We start from the raw sequence: 18,964 nt of genomic DNA on the forward strand, positions 1-18,964 counted from the left end.
TCCCTCTCTCCCTCTGCCACTCCCCCTGCTCGTGTTCTCACTTGCTCTCTCTCTCTCTCTCTCTCTCTCTAAAATAAATAAATAATTGGGGCGCCTGGGTGGCTCAGTCGTTAAGTGTCTGCCTTCAGCTCAGGTCATGATCCCAGCGTCCTGGGATCGAGCCCCGCATAGGGCTCCCTGCTTCGCAGGAAGCCTGCTTCTCCCTCTCCCACTCCCCCTGCTTGTGTTCCCTCTCTCTCTGTGTCTCTCTCTCTGTCAAATAAATAAATAAAATCTTTTAAAAATAAATAAATAAAATTTTTAAAAAGTAAAAAAAGATAAGTCAAATGCAGATTATTTGGAAATTCACATTAAAATTTAGATATGATGTAATTTTAAGAGATAAACTTTAAGCTTAGCATCATTCTAAATATTCATAATTATTGAAGGACATTTGAGATATAATAAAATACAAAAAAGAAAATCAATATTCTTTATTATTTTCTCCAAAATAAAAAAAATAACTGAAAATTTTGGGCATATCCTTCTGTATATATTATCATATTTATTAATAAAATCTAATATATTTGTGGTATTAACATAATGGGGAATATAATATTTTATTTGTTCATGTCATTTCTTTTATTATATTGTCATTAAGCATATTTAATTAGTGTTTTATAGCCACCTTATATTTCATTACTTGTATATACTGGGACTTACACATTCTCTTTTTAAAAATATTCAGGTTCAGGGGACGCCTGGGTGGCTCACCGGGTTAAGCATCTGACTTCGGCTCAGGTCATGACCTCAGAGTCCTGCCATGGACAGCCAAAGCGGCAGGCTCCCTGCTCAGAGGGAATTCTAAGTCTGCTTGTTCCTCTCCTGTTCCTCCCTCTGCTCTTGCTCTCTCTGTCTGTCTCTCTGTCAAATAAAGAAAATCTTTAAAAAATATATTCAGGCTCAGATTTAAAGATAAGAAAGGCAGCCTGATAAAAGGAGTCACAAAAAGGCTTGGAATATTTTCTGGAAACAGAATGAAGGACTATAGAACTAGAGTTGAGTAAGTTTTGGGCTGGCCCAGCAGACAGGGGTCCCCTGATCATGCCTGGCTTTATAAAATGCACTGGGGAGGTTTAGGTTTTATTTTAATGTAATAGGTAATTCATAGAAAAATTAAAGAAAACATGGTGTGATCTTATGTGCATTATACAATATAAATATAATAATGGTTCGGTGCACTGTGAGGGAATGGATTATAAGAGGCAAGAATATAAATAGTGAGACCATTTAAATGGCTATTGTGGAATCCAAATGTGAGATGAAAAGTAGTTTTAATTTGGGTTACATCAGTGGAGTTTGAAAGTAGAGTTAAGGTAGATTTTGGAGGTATAATTGTTGATGAATTAGATGTTGGAGGTGGAGAGTGATAACAAGCAAGAATGGAGTCAAAATAGTCCTCTGTTCTGGGCTGAAAATGGTGTCCATTTCCTTAGTTGAGGAAATGAGCAAATTAGGGTTGGTTGGTTTGGTTGGGGGTTGTGTTCATATGTGTTTGTTTTGTTTGTTTGACTGTTTTTGTTCTTTTTTGTCTGTTTGGTGAGGTGATGGGATCAAGAGAATCTTTGTATGTTAATTTATATCACTTCTGATTTCCCTTTAGACCTCTAAGTAAAGATGATAATTTACATTTGAACAAAGGCTAGAACTCAGGAGGAAATGAAAACTAGAGTTATTAGTTTGAGAGTCATTAACATGTATGTGGTGCTAAAAAGCCTGAGGCTGAATAAGTTATTCCTGTAACAGTGTATGTGAAGAGACTAGAAGAAAGCAGACATAAGACTGAGCCTTAACAAGGAAATAATAATAATAATAATAATAACAGCAATAATAATAATACAAAAGTGGAGTAGGAATTTCATATGACCAGCTAGTAGCAATCCCACCCTGGATCTTGAGAAGAACATATTTCAACAAGAAGGGTATTTGTCAATGTTAGAATTTCACAGAAATTTTTCTGAATAATATAGTAATAGCTATAATGAGGCACTGTATAATAAGAATGGATTTTTATTCTAATGATGAAATTTGTTTTCAGTTTAAGATATACTTTTAAACTTGATGAAGTATTATTTTATGCATTTAGATATGTGTACATATCTTTGAGAACTGTTACTAGGAATGAGTACTGGATCTTGTGAGATGTCCTGCTCCCACTATCAGCATTTTAGAGTCATGGTTTGGAGGACAGGCTGCCTCTGGATTCACTGAGATCTGCGCTTGGATTTCGTTTCCATGTTTACTTACATTTGAGCAATGGAATACTCTTAAGACTCTTAGTTTATTTACAAACATTTAAAAGCATTTAAAAGAGGCATATTTTATGGAACACAGGACTCAGGCAGGAAGTCTATCTCAGCCTCCCAAAGTACTTACAGAACAATTGAAGCAAGGCTTTCAGGGGACAGTTTTACATACAGTTGTTTACAATCATGTATCTGTTTTCAGAGAGACATACTTTTTAGATGATTAGTTCATTTTTTTTCATTCTTAAAAAATGTTTAAAAAAGGAACGTCATGTCGTTTTATCCCAACCCTCTATTTTGTACTATACATTTATTGTGTCTCTCTCTCTCTCTCTCTCTCTCTCTCACACACACACACACACACACACACACACACATGCCTTTGTTAATCTTGTCATTTTTCTGAGACACAGAGGATTTTTCTGGCCCGCAGAAGATGAGATGCTCCATTATTAGATTTTCTTTGAGAAAATTCCTATTCAGTTATTGCAGGATAAAGGAAAAAATTATTGGTCTTTGAAACAACGACCCTAACTAACTCAAAATGAAACCTGTGTTCCTTCCAATCCTTCCGCTCACTTCCTTTGCTTTAACTGACTGACCCCCAGCTGCCACTCCGGTCTTGCCGCGCTGCCCGCAGTCCCGTATCGATTCCCTGAGAAAGCTGCACTGAGGCAGATGCTCTCGAATCTAATTTTTCCATTCAGCTTTACTTTCTATTAGTTTGAACAGACAACACCATCTTTTTCTCACTAAAGATATATGCTACGGAAACACACGGACAAGTCCTGGAGCCTAGGGCATTCATTAAACCAGAAGTACCGTAAACATTTATTATATCAGAAATAGCAGACTGCACACCACTGACCAAACACCGGATGTGTCAAAATGATGCATTAGTTGAATTTTGCCTCACTTTCCTCTTCCTTTTCTACCTGAGAAAAAAACAAGGTAGTGGTTAGAAAAAAATAAAATAAAATAAAATCGGAGACTGAGGTGCAGGGTAAATGATATGAAAACTCTCTGCAGATCTAATAAAAGTAAATTGTTGGAGGCCGTTACTTTTCATGTTTATTGATTTTTAGCAGCCAATATCATTATTAGCTGGTGGAGAAACAAATTTATCATGAAATTCCCAAACATGAAGTTAAAGGAAGGACAAAGGTAGTTTTATATTTGAGGAAATATTACACTCGTCAGCAAGTATCAAAGAACAAAGAATCCATAGTGAACTTTTTTTCAGAAAACATTTTCTCCAGTTATTAAGAGAGGGATTGTGTATAAAGGTGAAATGTTCATTTTTTTTAAAAAAATTCTTATTTTACACATATATTATATTAAAATACAATTTGAAAGCGAAGCGAGTATGAGTAAAACATATTTCCACCTGAGTTCACCAACTTATATTTTCTAAAATTGTTCTTCAGGCCCCTGAAGCTGACAACACAACCTAAGTGTTACTAATAAAATTGCACACTCTTTTTATCAGCTCCACAAAGACAGGAACCTTGTTGATCTTTCTCTTATTTCCACAGTACCTGGCGGCATACAAAAGAAACTCAAATAAATATTCTTGAATGAATGAAAGACCAGCAAGTTTTAATGTAATTTTGGAAAGACTGAGTCACCAACTGACCAGTGTACTTGGGTCCACTGACTGTTACCGTAGAATAATATCCTGTTACTATAGATCCCATTACTGGGCTGATGCTATAGTGCAAAACAAGCAAAAGGAAAAAATCAACCTCCATGAACTTTTTAAAAGTGATTTGTAACTTATGCTAAGTGAAATAAGTCAGACAGAAAGATAAATACCATTTGATTTCTTTTATATCTGGATTCTAAAAAACAAAACAAATGAACAAACAAAAAAGAGAGACTCTTAAATAGAACAAACTGGTGGTTGCCAGAAGGGAGGTGTTGGGGGGGGTGGAGAAGAGGTGAAATAAGTGAAGGGGATTAAGAGGTACAAACTTCCAGTTACTAAATAAATATGCCACAGAGACGAAAAAGACAGCATAGGGAATATAGTCAATAATATTGTAATAATGTTGTATGGTGACATGACCCAGGTGACACTTACTGTGATGAGCACTGAGTAATAAGTATGGAATTGTTGAATCACTATATTATATACCTGAAACTAATATAACATTGGATGTTAATTAGATACTTCAATTAAAAAAAGGGATTTGTAGATATAGGATGACCAAAGGACAAAACTTAAACTTGCCGGTATGACCAGAACGCTTTCAGATTGAATTCTTTATTCTGTTCCTACATCTTTGAAGCAAATTTGTAAGCGTAACTTTTAGACACAGGAGACATCTGCTAATCTAAGCCATTTTCCCTTAGTTAATGTAGAAGACAGTAATCATAGGCACCACCATGAGTCAACGATTCCTTTAAATGCTGTAATTACAAGGACACCATCACGTGGACATTTTCCCATAAGCTTGGACTGTATGTATTATGTTATGTGGTGTTAGATAAAATACTTTTTCATGAACTACAACCCTTCTTAATGGTAACTACTTAAAATTTGTACATTTTGAAATAATAACCAATCTGTTTCAAAATTTGCTCTTAAAACTTTTTTTGTTTTGTTTTGGTCCCAATACCAGAAGGCATCCTAGCAGGCCCATGCCAAGCACTTACTGCATGCAGAGCAGAGCACTCCAATTTGCATTCTCCAAAAAAGGACAGCTCAACCAGATTTAATGTATTTTGGCTGGCAATTTGTATGCTTAGTCTCTGCCCAACATACTTTACTTTGAAAGAGCCAAGCTATAAAGCCTAGAATTATAGTTTATAATAGGAAGCCTGATAGAGTTGCTTCCACTGGTATTGTATCAGCTCTGGCAGGAACATAATTTGTCTTAAAGAGATGGGAGTGTTTCTTGTGGACAGAAGAAGAGCCCTGGGCTTTGCGATGACTATTTTGGACAACTCATCTCTTCTACCTTTCTGTAAGTGCTGTCGTAGTGTCAGGTTATTTCGCCATTTATGTCTAATCATAAATTATAGTATTTCTTTGTGGGCCTAATTTGATTTTTAAAATATTGCAACTTTGTAAAACAAGACTTTCTTTTTTTTAATGAAGAATTCATAAGAAGTTAACTTTGGTGAACTTTGTTTTCTCTGCTGGTTTCTTTCCCTGCATACACTTGACTGAAGGGAGGAGATTAGCGAGGAAAGAGGCAAAGCAAAAGAGAGCTTTTGCCCATTTCTTATCTTCATTAAACTCCTGCCCAGGTGCCATTGGCTTATCCTTTTTGCCTTTTGCAAAATAGCAATTGTCAGTTCCTTTACATTTTCCTTTTTTATTTGTCTCTCTTGGATATTCTTATTTAAATCATTAAATATAAAGCTTACTTTATCAGTAACAAGCCATGCAACCATAGAATGGTACATGGAATGGTAAAACTAGATTGGAGAATGTAGTCTGTGCCTATAGAAATTAAACTGAGCTTTTCTTCTTTTCTTCCGTTATGCCCCTCAACCCAAGATGGGCAGGTCTCTAGAGGAAGCCAAAGTCCTTTTAGTCAACTAGACGTTGCAAACAGGGAAAGCTGCTAGCACCTAAACTAAGCTCTACCTAAACAGTTCTGGAGGCAGTTTTGACACAATAATACCACTCAGTGATAGAATACGGCTCTGACGACTTCTGAGTGACTGTGGGTCTGTTGGCAAGGTACTTTCTCTCCAGATTGGTCTACAGTTTTAGATTTTACCTGGGAGGAACTGAAATTGAATTTTAGTCCACCCAGAGGTTATGTAGTTTGGGGGAAAATAGACACAGAGTAATTGAATTAATCAATGACTCTATTAAAAAATGTCAGTTTATTATGGTGAAATATACAGCAACCAAGCATTTGCTCCCTAGTGCAGTAATTGGGAAAGCAAATATTCAACCTAAAGAAAAATTGCTGAGCGAAGATGACTATAAACAAAATGAACTTTTAAAAAAGCCTGCTATTAATAGTAAAAGGGTTAACTTAAAATTCTGCCATTCAAAGGCAGACACTAACATTAGTCATTTCCACATAATATTTTTCCCTGTATGTTGTTTATATACTTGAACTTATATTTTATACACAATACTGAATTATGCATTTTATCATTTGCCATTATTATCATTTGCCATTATGCCAAAAGCATGATTTTCAAGAAGAGCTTTGAATGTATTATTTAAATAGTTGTCTGATGCTCCTTCATACATGCAAGTACCACAATCAATTACAATATTTAGTTTGTTGATCATTTAAGTTCTTTTTACTGCTATAAATAACTCCCTCATATTTGCCATAAATCTTTTTTTTTTTTTTTTTTCCTAACTGCACATCACTTCTTAGAGTACATATGGGAAACAAAAGTATTTGGATCAGAGTTTATGAACATTTTAAAATTCAATATACATAATTCAAAATAGTTTCCAGAAAATTTATATCAATATCCATTTCCTTCCAAACATATAACCCTACCAAAATTATTATCAATTTTTAAAGCTCTGCTAATTCATCAAGAATAAAGGTTACAGAAGTTGTTTTAAAGTGTAGTAATTTGACTATAAATGAAATAAACATTTTGATATGTTTATCACTTATGGTTTATCATTACTGAATTGCTTGTTAAAATACTTTACCTGGTTTATCAGTTCGTTTTTGTATTGTTCTTATTAGTGTGCATAAAACTAATTATAAGACTACTTATGTGATTTTTATCTTATTGTGGCAAATATCCTCCCAGTTTAGGAGCATTTTATTTTTGTGATGTTTTTAACATGAAAATATATATGTTTTTATGAATTAAAATTCTTTTTTACAGTTTTGGTTTGAGCCCTTGTATGTTTGGGTTTTTTTAAAGATTTATTTATTTATTTGAGAGAGAGAGAAACCCTTTTTTATTTATTTTTTAAATGTTTATTTTGAGGGGCGCTTGGTGGCTCAGTCAGTTAAGCACTGACTCTTGATTTCGGCTCAGATCATGATCTCGGGGTCATGGGATGGAGCCCTGCCTTGGGCTCCTTGCTCAGCTGGGAGTCTGCTTGAGATTCTTTCCCTCTCCGTCTGCCCTTCCCCCCCACTCATTGGCTCTCTCTCGCTCTCTATCTAAAATAAATAAATAAACCTGTAAAAAATTGTTTATTTTGAAAGACCAGATAAACTTTTGCCTAAGTTATATTACTTTTTTACGTTTAAAATATTAATTATATATTTTTTAACAATCAACTTTTTATTCATCTGGAATGATATGAGATAAGCCTGTGAATTGAGTTTTTTGTGGCATAATCCTTTATTGATTTGAGATCTGTGGTACTTTTTAGATCATTTGTTATGTGCACATGCACATATAGACACTGTTTTTATCTCAAATAACTTTTTTTTTACTTATCTTTTTATGCTAGCATATAAGCTTCCTCTAACTACACTATTTTATAAATACTCCATCTACTCACACCTTCTAAACATTCCAGAAGTATTTAGGGTAATTAATTTATTGAGACTGAATTAAATATATAGATTAATTTTGAGAAAAAAAATGAGATCTCAGTAAAAATCAGCTTTCTCATCTAGCAACAGAATACTTGTCTCTTTTTATCCAACTTTTACCATTCATTTCAGTAAAATTTCACAGTTATCTTTTATTTTGTTATATTTTCAAATTAATTTTTCTTACCCCTGGGGATTGTTTTGAATATGTGTATGTGTGTGGATGCACTTGCATGTATACATGTTCATCTAATCTTCCTATTCTCATCCCCTTTTCTAGTTTATTCTCTAAACTTTTTTTTTTTGTCGTTATAATTTGCAAGTAACAGCAGTTTACTCATTTTCACTTAGTTACCACTGCCTAATCGACATTCTCTTTATTTAAAGTCACTTATCCCCCACCCCCACCCCCGATTAAGTAGTTGCTTTTTTATAGTTTAGTGGACAAATGGCAATCTTTCACCCCTTCTTTCTCGCAGAGTTCTTAGGGCCACTTTATCTCTGCTGCGTGCTTCCACTGAGTTTTCTAAGTCTGGCAATCTACATTTAGAGATCAGTGACTTCAGCATTTGTTTCTGATTTTTTCTCCTTTCTAATTCACTATTGGTGTGCCCCAGCCACCGAAATTGTTCAGATCTTCTATTGAGATGTGTGTAGACTTCTACTACCTTTGAATCTTTCAGAGAGAACGAGCAGTGTCCGTGCGTCTTTGCTTGCAGTAGTAGGAGGATCGGGAACCGGAAGTCTTCAAAAGAGGTGTCTCTATCAGCAAAAACTCATGCAAGAAAAGAGATTTCTGGGTTGTCTGGAGGAGAGGCCAACTATCCTTGGAGAGGGAATTCTTTGGAGAAAAGAGGGGGCTTGTTCCTACTCACTGACTAATTGCTTTCCCGTGAGAGGCTAGCTGTTCCCCCTGATTCAGAGACAGGAGGGAGCAGTTGCGGTATTGGTCAAAGCCCACCTCTTCTGGCTGGCCTCTGGGAGCAGAGCGACCCCTTGGGACATGCTTCAGTGGAGAGGTCCCTGATTTCCAATTCCATTGTCAATGAGTCACTAAAGAAAACACCATTTTTCTCTCTTGCCCATGACTGTCATCTACTCATACTTGACCTCACAAGATAATCCAAATAGGTGGAAAGGGTATCACACTTGCTGACCCAGAGAAAAATAATTATCTATTCGGAAGGAGCCTCTGGCTTGACAGGGAACCAAGGTGAATCACTTGGACAGTTGGAATATAGATACATAAATGAGGGCAAAGTAGAAGAAAATTGAAACAGAAGTTAATTGAAAACATAAGAAAGAAGTTTTAAGGAAATTAAAACAACCCAAAAGATTTTCTGGAACTGAAACAAACACACAAACAACTCAGCCATGATTTCAAACTTAAAAAAAAAATACTAAATATAAATTTGTTTAAAAAAATCAGGATTTAGGTTATTTTTAGATTGTGTAACATAGTGTGATTTTTTATTCATACTGTGATGTTTATTTGAAGTCCTAGTCAAAGTCAGATCACTAGTAAATAGTAGAAGGGACTATAAAATACATCCATCATTGTCATAAGTCATGTTATTTTCATTCTATTTTATTATCTCCCTAGGATAGAAAAGCACAGTGAGAGCATGTTTTGATGGAAATATGTAGGGCACTGGGCTCCCAGGAAGCCCAGAGGAAGGAGCATACTCCGGAGAGGACAGTTTAGGGTACTTGTACCCAGTTTGTCCTTGGCAAAATCAGTCCAGCTCCGAGTAGAGCTCTTTTCCTAAATTTGTAAAAGCTCAGGTGCAAATAAAATATATATTTTTTCCTCCTAAGGAGATCTAGGTAATTCTCTAGGAGAGTAAAAATGTGTTGCTTTGTGCTAAATGAAGACCATCCCTGCACCTGAAATACTAAAATATGGACAAGCCTCAAAGAAATAAGACACAGTTAAAACTTAAAGACAGAAACAAGTTTATAAATGCAAAATGCATTCAAATATTTCTGTGCATGTGTACATATATATATATAATAAATGAAATATTTATTGGTAAATGCATATTTGTGAATGAAACATGCTAACAATATGTACCCTTTGTTATTTCTGTTTCTCTGTTCCTACATGTAATTGAAAAAGTTCAAACATGTTCAGTCTCTGATATATCCTACTCGTGCTTCCCTATGTTATCTGAACCTTCATGAAAATTTGAAAATTACATTTCTCTATGAAGACAAAATATTTTTTAAAGAAATAAATAAAAGTATATATTTTGGAATCAGAATAGGTGTATCTCATTGTTTTTTGGAGAAGGACATATAAACAAATTTGCTTAGAGCATTGTGGTAGTTTTCCACGTGTATCAGGCCCTCCAAACAGGCTGCCTACCTTTTCAGGCAGGCTTTTGCGACATCAGGTATTCACGCTGTTCAGCATCCTATTTTGTTTGACTATGTAGAAGCATTTTTCTGCAGAGCCTTTGGTTGAGTTGCTGATATGTACAAGGAAACAGACTTATTTTACAAAGCTTTTCAAGGTCTTCCAGTTAATTTTTGCAGAACTTATTCCATGATGTAAATAAAAATTAACACCATAAAACATGGGCTCTAAGGAAAAGGACAAATGCAAATTGCTATGTTGGCCTTCATTAGAATCATTTTTGGTACAAATGTGGGGGGAAAAAAAACAATGTGGTTTCCAAGTTAGCCATGAGGGAAATGCACATGTATGCAAATATGCTGGGGATAATGATTAACTGAAACCAAGAACTATTTGAAATAATTTATTTCACAATCATACTGAGAAAAAAAAAAAACTTCTTTATTTCTTTAAAGAGCTATTTTTCTGGCTTTTGGAAAAATTGAAGTATAGTTGTCACTCAATGTTACCTTGATTTCAGGTGTGCGACATAGTAATTCAACAACTCTGTAGGTTATGCTGTGCTCACAAGTGTAAGGTACCATGTGTCAACCACACAACACTATTACGATACTGTTGACTGTATCCCCTATGTTGTGCTTTTAACCCTGTGACGTGTTCATTCAGTAACCGGAAACCTGTATTTCCCACAACCCCCTTCACCCATTTTGTTGAAATGCTATTTTTAATACTTACAAAAGTTATCAGAACCCCTCTCTCTCTTTGTATCTCCTTTGCCTTTCCTATCTTTCAATCTAAGTAGATAATATTTTAAACATTGTATTTAAATTTTTTTGCCTTCATTCTCCTCCTTGGGCAGAGGAGGTGGTTGGCTCCTGAGAGGGGCAGCAGCTTCTCTGTGAAGGTTCCCAACCTTGTCTGGTGCCTACCCAGTCAGCCTCTGAGCAGCCCCTTTTGCTCAGATGGTGCAGTTCTGTTGTTCCCACTCAATGTCCTTTATTCGGTAAATAAAAGAGAATGATTATTTTTGATCATGTCATGTGAAAAAATCTGCTTGGCAGCCTGGAAATCTTGACAAAAGTCACTTTAAACTTCTCAGAAAGTCCAAAAGTGTTTGTTAGAGTTTAATTTTCTTCTTACTATGTGTAACCTTTGGGCTTTTTCTGTTGCTTAAATGTTGTATATAAAGTTACATTCTCTAGCAAACCTACTCTGTGGTTTAGGAGAGATTACTTCAAAAGGTAACATCATCTATTTTAGACTACTAACCACCAGAACCTACAAACTTCCTGATTCCAAAGATGTCTATCTTGAACAGCCTTAACTGTAAATAATAGTAGTAATAATAATATAAATAATAGCTACCATTTCTTGAGCACTTACCATGTGCCAAGCATTGTACTCTAAATGTTTTGCAGCCTGTTATTTAGTATCATTCTCAGCTTTCGAAGTTGGTATTTTTTTTTTTTTTAAAGATTTTATTTATTTATTTGACAGAGAGACAGCGAGAGCAGGAACACAAGCAGGGGGAGTGGGAGAGGGAGAAGCAGGCTTCCCACTGAGCAGGGAGCCCGATGTGGGACTCGATCCCAGGACCCTGGGATCATGACCTGAGCCGAAGGCAGACGCTTAACGACTGAGCCACCCAGGCGCCCCGAAGTTGGTATTTTTATCCACACTTTATAGGTAAGAACACAGAGAGAAATTTAACGGTTTGCTTAATGTCATACATATAAGTGGCCCAAACATGAATCGAACTCATGTCTGTCTCTCTTTGTAAAGCCTATCCTTTAAACCATTACAAAATGGGTGACTCACCAACTAGGATTCTTTTGTTACATGGCCACATTTATATTTTTACGACTCTTGCTTCTTACTGCCTTACCTCCACCCCACCATGCCCCAAAACACACACATTTATTTTCTCCTTTGGTAGAAAGACATATCTGAAAAGTAAAGAAATACCATGAAAGAAGGCTGGCTGTTGAATTACAGGATATCCATAAATTTTCAAAGCAATAAATAACCTATTGTCGCTATATCCAAAGTCAGCCTTCCAAAATACATTTCAACAAAGCATGCCACACATTTTAAAAGTGCAATTCTAGGAGATAGCCACATTTTTCATGTGACTGAAATCACTTGGCCTTTTGCCCTGTGCTTCACGAGACAGTGGAGATGTGTACAGACAGTGGACGAAATACAAGCCTGTTCTGGGCTTCTGTCTCTCCTGCCAACTCCTGCTATCATGGAGACCATGAATAACCCTTCCCTACCTGGGATCATAATTCATCACTCTATCTCCTGTCTGCTTCCTTTGCTACCGGGAGAAGCAATGTAAAGTTTAATAAGTTGAATAAAAGTTATTTTTTCCTCTGTCTGTATGGATTCTGGCAGGGTGTCTCATAAAGTGCTTTCGATTACTAGGAGCTATGTAATACCAAACTCCTGCCTAACAGCTGTTGGCACCAGAATAAGTATAAGAAGTTCTTCAGCAGGCAAAATTTCATCTTGCTTCATGCTGCTGTGAAGTCCTTGTACGCATCTTAGCACCTTCCACCCTGGGGAGCTCTGCAGGGGAAGGACAAGGTAGCTGAATGTCTGTGATGATAGGACAAGCACAGCACTTTCCCTCACTTTCCTGGCTTAGCTTTCCAAATTCCGAGGGAAAGTAGTGTCTCAATACAATCTTTTGATTTTACTGTTTCAGGATAATATGTTTCATCAGTCTTATGAAATTAAAGGGAACCATAATTAGCCGAGTTATGGCTGATTTCTATTTTTTTTCTTCTAATTAAAGATGTCCGTACTTAAAATGTTTATGGAATGTCACAGATGCTTTCCCTAAAACTGAGTTATTTTCAACTTTTTCTATTTGTCTTATTTGCTTTGTGTCCTAAATGTATATTCTTTTGAAGAAAACAATTTGCAAACCCCTGTGTTCCAATTAAACAGGACAACTTTTCCTGCTTTGTCATTACAGAATTTTTTATTGACCCAAAATGACTACTTAAGACAGGTCCCTTGCCCCTATTCTAGTGTGTTCTTTCCAGTACTATAGATAGTTTGTACAGCCCCTCAGGGTTCCTCCTGGGAGGCACAGGTACAAGTTTGTTAGCCTTACTTACAGGTCAGGTTTCCTAAACTTTATATAATTTTTATTGTTCTTATTTGGCCTCTCTCCAATATAACAAAACACTTTTTTAAAAAATATGTGGCTGACAATTGCATACAAGAATGCTTTTCTGAAAAAAATAATCACCTTTATTCTTTATGTAAGACCTGTATTATGCATCAAAATATGAATCCCCATTTTTCTTTTGTCTGAGTATTGCATTGCATATTTATATTAAATGAGTGGCACATGCTTTTCTTTTAGGATTATTTTATTTTCACTGCTTGGTAATTTATATCAGAATTTGTTCTCTCCAAATGAACTCACTCCTTTTGAAACATATATTCCTGATTCAAACCTGTTCCAGGATCTTTAGTAATATCACATACTGTACATTAACTCTCGATCCAGTATTAGCCGTATTAAATTTTGTAGGCATTGCAGTCAGATCATTCAAGAACATCTTCTGCTAATTGCATTGCCCTCAGTCAGATTTTTTTCTTCCTCTCACTTGTTGAAAGATAGTGACAAGCACGTCAACACAATTATTTGGCTTTTGGTGCCTTCAGCCTTCACATCTGAACCAACTTTGACCTGAACCATTATAGATAATGACCGATTAGAGTAAACTTGAGGTCAGACACTTTAGAACCTTGAGACAAATTGGTTTTCTAAAGTGTATTCTAGGTCATAGACGGTAGGAACAGTTTTGATGGTCCGTGCATTAACCTTTCTTGTTTTATATTTTTGGGGTGTAGGTGGGGATGGTTAGTGTTGCTGTTGAATATGTTTAAATTCCAAGAGCAATTTTCTGACCTAGAATGGGTAAGATGTTCAAAGTTGAGTGAGAGGTGGGTAAAATAGACTTTATAAGACATAAACTCAAATGGTAAATTAGAGCATGCGGATATGGAGTTGTCTCCTCGTCGTGCATTCTGGATGAGACTGACACCACCTCTCTCTTCAACCTTGGGACCTGATTGGAAACCAAGTGAGGTTATTCTCACTTCTTGCTCCACTGATTAATTTAGCAATCCAGGACAAAACCAAACTGTATGTACCATTCCCCTCATCTAAAGGTGGTCCCGTCAGCATCCATACCTGACCTTTTGATCCAGGGGAGAAATCCCTTTTTTAAGATAAAATATCTCATGTGATATGTTACATGGCAAATTCATGTTAGTAACATTTTATAAAATCTGCTCCAGAAAATCTTCATGTTAATATGTTAGAAATAGCCATAAACATTTCTGTTTCATCAAAAAAAACCCCACATAATTCGAGTTTCACTAGTCAATAGATTTGACTATTCAATGTAATTTAAATATTTCTGGAATTGGTGTTTTTTTTTTTTATTTAAAGATTTTTTTTAAATTTATTTATTTAACAGAGATAGAGAGAGAGCATAAGCAGGCAGAGTGGCAGACAGAGGGAGAGGGAGAAGCAGGCTCTCCACCAAGCAGGGAGCCTGATGCGGGGCTCCATCCCAGGACCCTGGGAGCATGACCTGAGCCGAAGGCAGTCGTTTAACCGACTGAGCCACCCAGGCACCCCTGGAATTGGTGTTCTTTCTAACCCCACTGTACTACTCTGACTTGAAGGAAACTTGAAATTCTCAATTCAAACATGTTACCACATATTGGAAATATTTTTTATTTATAGTCTTTGACCTCTGAGTCTAACCTTTTTTTCTTTTTTTTTTTTTAAAGGTTTTTTTTTATTTATTTGACAGAGAGAAAGACAGCCAGAAGGGAACACAAGCAGGGGGAGTGTGAGAGGGAGAAGCAGGCTTCCAGCTGAGCAGGGAGCCAGATGCGGGGCTCAATCCCAGGACCCTGGGATCATGACCTGAGCCGAAGGCAGACGCTTAACGACTGAGCCACCCAGGCGCCCCCTAACCTTTTTTTTTTATAAACCAATAGTTAACACAATTTTGTGGCTTTTTTGACACAAAATTATTTTTTTCCTGATCCTTGAGTCTATTCTTTCCATAGCTAAGAAGATCAGTAAGAATGAAGGAGTTTTTGTTTTGTGGTTTGCTCTCAAAACAGACTTATCTTTTGCTCATCTCTCTCCAAATTTCCCTAAATATTTCCCTCAAAAACATCTTAATTTGCAAGTTTAAGTTTTCAATTTGACAGTAACATCAAGTGATACTGAGATAAACAGAGAAGGAAGCTTTTACATAAAATTTGGCTAACATAACACAGGATAAATGACATTCTGTGATCTAGAATGAACATTGCAGTAAAACTGAATGGAAAAGGGGGTCCTGCTTTCCCTTTTTGAAGTTGTTTAATTTGGGGCTATGACTAAACAAAAATTTCAATTTTAATTCTACTTTACATAAACAAAAGGCTTTTTTTCCTTGACATATTTCTTAGAGTGGTATTTCAACAATAAAATTAATACCAACAACAAAAAAGATTCAACTAAGAATATATTGTTACTCCACACTTCAGGGAAAGATAATACTTTTTTTAAAAAATGATATAGCTACCTTGCTAATGTAGCTGTTTATTTTTGTGTAAGCCAACATAGGTTCTTTAAGTGACAAGTATAACCCAGACAGGAATAACTGAAAGTGTTATATTTGCTTATGCATCACGTGGTGTAGTATATCTTATATGTTACTTAGTATAGTATTTGGATTATGTAGTCTGTGCACAAATGATGGGCTCAGGATTTTTCAATACAGTCAAAAGACCAGTTTCATTTTTTATTGATTTTTACATTTTGTCTATGTATATGTGCGTGTGTACATATGTTGTGGGGGTGCGTGTATGTATGTATGTATTTCACTTTTATAGAAATTAAGCCATCACTCATATATTTAAGTGCTTGTCAAAAGCTATTTCTGCAGTAACGTTTGCTTTTTGAGTTATTATTGAATTACAGTAATTTGAGCAGTGGTGAGTATAATAGTGGTGGTAGTGGTGATGGTGTTTATGCTGTGCCTCATAATACGGCAGGGGTTTTCACACGTTAATTCTTCCGATACCACTGTGTTGATAGTATTATCCCCCAAATGTATATGGTGAATCCAAAGTGGTTTGGGTAGTGGGATTAACCATCCTATTAAGGATCATACAATGTAACTTTGGCTTGAATCCAGGTCCCTCTGGATTCAAAATCTCTATCTTGCCACTACATCATTAGTGATAGCAAAGGGGAATGAGAAACCGATATGGTGACCTGTGACATCTTTGCCTGGCTAAAGTAATTTACAGACCTTAATTATCATTTAAAGTATTTTTATTTATGAAAACATGACAGGATGGATGTTTTTGCATTTGAAATATTCCAATTTCTTGTGCTGCTTCGGTAAGATAAATCTCAAAGCAGCTCGCTTGTTATTTCTTTGCTTTTGAGGTTGTAGCTTATGTCATTCCTTCATATTATAATTGTGTTCGCCTTGCACTAAAAAAAAATTCCTGCTAAGGAGGAGCTTCTGCTCAGCCCCACAGCTGTTCTGCATTTTGGTGATAAGTGCACTGATCCCTTAAGGCCTCTCTGCAGAGTTTGTCAGAGCCTCATTTCTCTGGACTTATCTATTGTTGGTGTGACCCAGCTTCCCCTGAAGACTCCCCTGATCATTTCTACAGAACATGACATCTGGGCCCTTCTCATTGCCTCATGGCCCTACTCTACCTTGCTAGTTGGTTTCTTTCCAAATAACCATTTCACTGCTTTTGCTTTCTTCTATCCACTTGCACGCTCTCCTAAATGCAGACCACTTACTTTTTTTCTAACAGGTATTTATCTACATTCTCAGCTAATGGCCTGCCCTTATACTTCACAGAGGAAAGAGAAGCGATCGGGTGAAAGCTCCTTGGCCTTCTCCCTACCAGGTCTATCTATGCAAATTAATATGTGCCTATGCCCCTGCCCTCCTTTTTATTACAAAGGATAAAGTGTCTCAGATTTTGTCATTGGTCAATCCATCTACTTACACATGGTTCTTATTCCATCTTTGTCTGCTTACGGATTTTGCTCTTATAATTATTCTTTTTCTCTCTCACTTCATCAGTTCAAGACTACAACATAGACCATCCCCATCTCTAATATTTCCTACTTTAAAAGGCAGAATAAAACAAGGAATCAATGTTAGCACCCACCAAGTACTGCCTTTCAGTCTACTTTACTCTGTCAGACTTTTTTTTTTTTTTTTAAGAGAGGGAGAGTGGGGAGGGGCAGAGGCAAAGGGAGAGAGAGAATCTCAAGCAGGCTCCACACCCAGCACAAAGCCCAATGGGGGGTCCCATCTCACGACCCCAAGATCATGACCAGAGCTGAAATCAAGAGTCGGACGCTTAACTGATTGAGCCACCCAGGTGTCCCTACTCCGTCAGACTTGTAAAGGTCAAAGTGCCCCAAAACTCTTCACAGCCCACTTCTGTTTCCTTCACTTTTTTCTTCCTGTTCCTTTCCTGTCTCTGTACCTCTACTTGAATGATTTTTCTCTAATTCCTTCTCTTCCAAATCCGTCTATACAGAAAGACTCCCAATTTTGCATTTGTGCTCACATATCTCAGCAGAACTCCAGATTTGTGTATCCAGTGGTCTATTTGACATGTGCATTTGGACGTCTAATTAGGATTCAAAATTTAAACTGTCTAAAGCAGATGTCTTGATGTCTACCCCATCCCTGCTCATGTCTCTACCAAAGTTGTTCGAGCCAAAATATAGAAATAATTTTTAATTTCCATCTTTCACATACCCATTACCTAAATACCTGCCTTTAATTCTCACCAACACCACCTCTGAAACGTTTCTGAAAGTCTACTTTTCTCGGTCTCTACTATCTCCACTCTAGCTGAAGCCACCTCTATCACCCAGCTTCTTAACTAACTATGGTAGCTTCCCTGCTTCAGATATTCCAGAGATACTCTATCCCTCTCAGAACAAGATCTAAACACCATACTTTGCTACATAATCTGCCTCCTGCCAAGTCCCTAATGGCATCCTATAATGACCTCCCTCTCAAGTTCTGTGTTCTAATCACTGCCTTATAGAATGTACTAAATTGTTATGTAGTCTTTCTGTTGTTATACGGGACACAATGAATTGATCCTTGCCTTTGGGCTCCTGCACTTGCTGTTTTTTCTCTCTAGATTAGAATGTTCTTTGTGCCCTTCAAGTCCTATGAAAGGACTTTCCCACCTAATTCTTTTCCTCTAAGTCATGCGGTATACCATCGCCCTGCTTTATTCTTTTTCATTTCTCACTGTTAGTTACAATGTGAATATGTTTAATCATTTTTTCCTCTTCCTTTAGAATGCAATCTCCGTGGGAGCAGCGGTTTTGTTAGCCATGCTTGCTGCTCTGTTCAGTTAGTAAAGACCCTTCTGTGAAAGAATGAATGAGACTGCTTTACCATTTCACATGTAGGCCTTATGTAAGTTTCTTAAATTCATTCTCCAACACGAATACTTTATTAGGAGCATCTTCCAGCAAGCTGCATAAGCAGTTTGGCACCTGCCTTCTTGTTCTGACTTCATTCACTCATTCCACTTGGCAGTACAAATCAGGGACAAGGGCTCCCTAGCCTCCTCCCGCACAAATGTCAGCTTTGGTTTGGTTGCCATCCACAGATTTTTATTTATGCCAGCACACACAGATGGGCTAATGGGCCTCCTAAAGAGACTCAGCAGAAATTTTCCTTTCCAGCTGGAGACCGAAGAAGATGTTTAAATACGAGGAGAAATCTCCC

The 18,964-nt window shown here is 36.6% G+C and overlaps 1 protein-coding gene across 5 annotated transcripts in view; it reads left to right on the plus strand.

Moving 5' to 3' along the window:
• Positions 1–18,964, plus strand: part of GALNTL6 (polypeptide N-acetylgalactosaminyltransferase like 6) — a 1,076,341-nt gene that overhangs the window by 260,317 nt on the left and 797,060 nt on the right. Inside the window, exon 1 of one of the 5 annotated variants that reach the window (XM_032413204.1) lies at positions 4,406–5,254. The exons of 3 other annotated variants lie outside the window; for them this stretch is intronic. The gene's annotated coding sequence lies outside the window, so the exon portion shown is untranslated. Of the gene's footprint in view, positions 1–4,405; positions 5,255–11,805; positions 11,823–18,964 lie in introns of those variants that run through there. One more of the 5 variants, XM_032413201.1, reaches the window with a different exon arrangement.

The sequence above is a fragment of the Phoca vitulina genome, unplaced genomic scaffold, assembly GCF_004348235.1.
Source record: "Phoca vitulina isolate PV1807 unplaced genomic scaffold, GSC_HSeal_1.0 scaffold14, whole genome shotgun sequence".
In the NCBI taxonomy this organism is placed as follows: Eukaryota; Metazoa; Chordata; class Mammalia; order Carnivora; family Phocidae; genus Phoca; species Phoca vitulina.